The following is a 4,676-nucleotide window of genomic DNA, read 5'->3' on the forward strand; positions in this document are numbered from 1 at the left end:
CCCTATATTTTTGCGATTTTCACCCCCTAAACGTCGTTTGGAACCCCATGTTGTATGGTGATTCTTTATCCTCTTGATGCCTACTATCACCCCTCTGAGTTTGTTGGTCGAATTCGGCAACATCCTGTATTTCCAATTATATATTTTTGATGGTATAATAGTTGTTCCAAGCATGTTTCGTGTAAGAGAAAAAATCATTTTAATTGAAAACAATTTGGCTTAAATACATTTACGAAGCTATTTCTTTGGCAAACATTTAAGCAGGCAATACAATTATTAACAGTATTTTGCTGATATGAAAAATTGAAAACTTACTTAGTACCTTAATTAAAATGTGAAAAAAGATTCGACAAAAGGAATTTAATCCCCAATAAATTTTAATCGATAATCAGATGCAAGATTACTTATTTCTTTATTTTTATTACAAAAATCGAAAATATTTAACCATATTTTTATCTCATGTCATCTGCATTTTTATCAAAATGGCTTTAATTGGACACAATTGTCGAAAAATCTATTAGAATTCTTATTTTTGTTTCCTTGATAATTGAGGAAAGCTAAAGTTGCAGTTAATGTTGAAGTTAAGTAATGTTGTTTAAGTTGAAAAAAACTGAAGTTTTCAAAACGCGTTTTTTGAAGTTTTTTTTTTTTGCGTAACGAATCAAAAAGCGAGGTTAGCACTTACAATTGGAAATTAGACGTTAGATGAGTGGACAGTCACGACACTGTCTCAGGGGAATTAGGAGCTGAAAGTACACAAGAAACAAAAAAGTGTGCAAAGCTGCCATAATAGCACATGTTAAATATTGATCACAATTAGAAGCTAGAAAATTTGTTGATGGAATTACGAATATCATTCGGTACATTTAATGACTCATACAATTTACAATCAAAAACCACCCAGCACCTTCATTTGGCGATTGTATTGATATGTTTCTGCAAAAAAGGCAACATCTTTTAAAATTATTATTATTTAAGCAACATTTGTCTGCAAAACTCGAAAGATGTTTTCAGCATTTCGAACAGATATTGTTTGAGACATTAGCTATCTATATAATAAAATCTGAAAGACAATTCAATAAATGTTGCTATTATTCGTTACATTTGTGGAATTTTCAAAAATAAAATAAATGCTGAAACGAATGACTTTGCATGACAGTGGTATTTTTTTTTCTTTTTGCAAATTTATGAGAAATATTCTTAGATATATATTTATGTTTGTATTTTGTATCGGAGTCTGCTAAAATTCACGGTTATTTAAGGTTTAGTTTAAAAGTTTTTTTCTTAATAAATTAAATAATTTCTTCAAATAAATTAAAATTCTTCAGCAAAACAATAATCTTATGTACCATTAAAGACTGTATGTTTAGCTTTGTGCCTTCTTTTAATTGCTAAATCCATAGCTCGTCACTCGAATTAGAATCTCTGTAAATAATCCCAGGAGATATTTGTGAGTGACTTCGTACAAATCTGGTCTCAAAACATGTTTATTTTACACATCTGATGAAGATCCGTGTCCTGAATCCAATAATATCGGTTTTTATTTGAATAATGACCTCTATCAAAAATCAAAAATTGAAATAATGAATAAATTCAAGAATAAATAACTGAATAATAAATTGTACAAGTAAAAAACTCTGCCGTGACACATAAGAGAAGGAAATAAGATTCTATTCTTATACGGATAAAGTTCCATCTCAAAATTCATCTAATTTCAGAATTTTGTTCCACATAAATAATAAAAGATGAAAAAAAAAAAAAAAACTCCTTATAAATCGTCTGGCTTTAAAAAAAGTACTCCTGCCCAGACACTACACCGAAATAAATTACAGTTATTACATTTTCTGCGTCTGGCAACGTCGATTAAGTGCAAAGTTTTCACACGGTTCACATTCAAAGGAATAAGATGTCGGATTTCGTTCGACTTTATTATTATTATTATTAATTTCCCATTGGGTTGTAATTAGATGAAGAATAATGGTTAGTTATGAGCTATATCTGTGCTTATACGTTAGGGTATTCGATATGCACTGAATAGTTATCCCAGATTATTTGTCATTTTCTTTGATCATGCAAAAAATCAAAAGTGTAAGACTCTAATAAATATGTAATATCAAAGCAAAGCCATTAATATTTTTTTTTGATAGAAAGAAACAGAAATTTTTATTTATTACATCTTATAAGTTTAGATGTTAATATTAACTGTGATCCCAATATGTTTAAATAACAACGATGTTCAACAAACTTCCCTACTTTATTTTTTATCTAAATATTTTCATTGCATATCTCATGTTTTCTATCAAATGACGGAACAACATTTCTTAAATTTTTATATCAATATTGTAAGAGAAATGTCTTACCTTTGGAATAAATTAACTATTTTCTTATAATTCTTAAAAATAGTTTATTGGTTTTTTTTAAAGACTTAATTCAATAGAAAAAGGAATTCGATATTATATTAAATCTAATATAAACATTAGGTAGTATAAATTTCATGATGTCATCTGACGTCGATCGTCTTCCCGCTTACGAATGTCCGACAGAATTTTTCCGAACAGAAATGAAATAATTAATTGTTTAAAGCAAATAGGAATGGATTCCTGCATTTAAATATTAGGCAGAAAACTAAAATTAGATATCTGTTTGTGTTACAAATCTTGCAATTTTCTTTTTATATAGATAATTCTGGATAATGAAATGCTTGGGGGGGGGGAATAGTTATTCTCTTCAGTGAAAAAATAATACGTATAAATCTGTTCATTTTGTTTACTGTGGTCTTAAGCACTAACTGCCAAACTAAAATCAAATTTTTACAATTTGGAATAACTGCAAAAGCTTAGCGAAAATGTTTTTATAGTCCTATGAATAAATAAATCGTCTTTTTAGATTAAGGTTAAATATAATTACTCTTAATAAACAAATTGCAATTTTAACCATGCACCCAGATAATTAATTATATAATTAAATATTTTATTTTATAATTAAAGTGCTTAGGAACAGTGAAATTATACCATTTCATGGAATTTCGTATTATACGAAACATGCCCTGGCTCAGCCATCCCTATTTTGGAATTTTCTTATTTAACCTCATTACAAATCGTATGCAAAAAAATCTATTTAAAATTATAATTCAAAAATGAACGTTGAATGTAGTATATATTCATGAATACCACTCATTTTCTCTTACATTTTCCTATTATTTTTTAAAATAAAAACCATCGAAAGTAGATTCTCATGGTCACTGGTTCTCTACAGTTCTGAAAACGGTTACTTTAGTATCAAACACCGTACATTTTATGTAAGTGAACTTGGAAAACAGCTGTTAGATTTAACAACCCTTAGACATCATATGTGAAAAGCTAAATTTTTAAACGAAGAAACGAAAAAAAAATCGTTTTTAGATCTATGCCTTTCATTTTGTTAAAAGAAGCTTATTTAAGTATGGAAATACAGAAATTAACAGATATATTTTTATGCAAAGGATATATTATAAAATATCAGATATATTATTCCAATATCAAAATCTTTCTTAAATGACATTCTTGAGAACAATTCACCTCACGTGCAGAAGAACCGTTGCCATCCGTGCAAATTTAACTAGAAAAAGCAAAAACAAATAGAATGAAAAAATAATAAAAAAAGGAAATCTGAAGTCATCGATCGTACGTCGAATAATAGAATTTCTAGTTAAACGTCTATAGAATATATTAGAATTACTCAGTACAAGACCAAAAATTCTCACGAGTGATTCGGGTTACTGTTTACCAATGCAGCCATTGTTCGATAACTACTTGCTTTTCTCTTTATCCGACAATGAAATGAGCAAGATAGTTTAGTTCTCATTCGAAAAAATAGCAATTCTTTTCTTGTTCTTTTCATCAGAGAGCAACGATTCTTGCTTCTGTTTTCTTTCTATGTTGATTAGCTCACCTGGCATCATGCCTCACTTGAGATCGGGTTTCCGGTAAGGACTTGAAATTAAAGAAGGATTATGGATGAGTTTTATACAAATTACTTGTTTAGAGTGCTAGTCGCTGAAATTTCAACTATAGTGAATGGCAATACAAATTGACGGAACAAGAAAAAATATTGATTGTATGCCTCGTTAAAAAAAATTCTGGCCATGGCTCGAATGCATTTACAGAAAATTGATATATTTCAGCAATAGAGATAGCCGATATTCTGTGCATTAAAACTCAATATATAATACGAATGTTGCAGAAATTAATTGAAAAAAGTAAAGAATTTCGAAAGACCCATAAAAAATATGCATTACTACTGCACAAGAGATGTAACTTTCTTTACAGGTCCCTTTAACCTGCTATTGACTGTGGTTACGATTTTTTTTTTTTAATTCTTTTGGCGCAACTCCTTAATGTGTTGGAACGATGGAACCTAGTTCTGTCTTTAATCTGCCTTACCTCTCAAAATTAAATAAAATCAGTGCGTGTACAGACGAAGAAAAATCCTTTGTAATTGTGATAAAGTAATGGGATGTGAGCAATGTTTGTTGTAATGTTTCAATATAATGGTGCAATTCAGAAATAATGAAATCTGCGAATTTTTTGCGTGCATGAAACCATTTTGATGAAGTACCGAGAAAAGAGGTCCAAACTGAGTTATTGTAGGTAGCTGCTGCGTACCGACCAAATATTGACTGCATAGTCAGTGTGCGA

This window comes from Argiope bruennichi, chromosome 9 (assembly GCF_947563725.1).
Source record: "Argiope bruennichi chromosome 9, qqArgBrue1.1, whole genome shotgun sequence".
Classification (NCBI taxonomy): Eukaryota; Metazoa; Arthropoda; class Arachnida; order Araneae; family Araneidae; genus Argiope; species Argiope bruennichi.